This window comes from Larus michahellis, chromosome 7 (genome assembly GCF_964199755.1).
Source record: "Larus michahellis chromosome 7, bLarMic1.1, whole genome shotgun sequence".
Classification (NCBI taxonomy): domain Eukaryota; kingdom Metazoa; phylum Chordata; class Aves; order Charadriiformes; family Laridae; genus Larus; species Larus michahellis.
Window position 1 is genome coordinate 34,861,667 of NC_133902.1, and position 227 is coordinate 34,861,893.

The window sequence follows — 227 nt, forward strand, 5'->3', positions numbered from 1 at the left end:
GGTTTAAGGAATTGGGAGCGCTGGCGGTGTCCTGCTCCGAGGCTTCCCTTGAGACACCGCCTTTGAGCTTCGTTGCTTGTTTCTGAAAGAGTAAGACCTGGGTCAGCCGGAGCCACGAGGCTCGTTGTTGGAAAGTTGGCGTCGTGCCTTTCGTTGCGCTGAGGAGAAAGAGGGAGGGCAGATGCCTTCAATATGCAGTTGTTGATTTTGTTTTAAAGATCATCTCC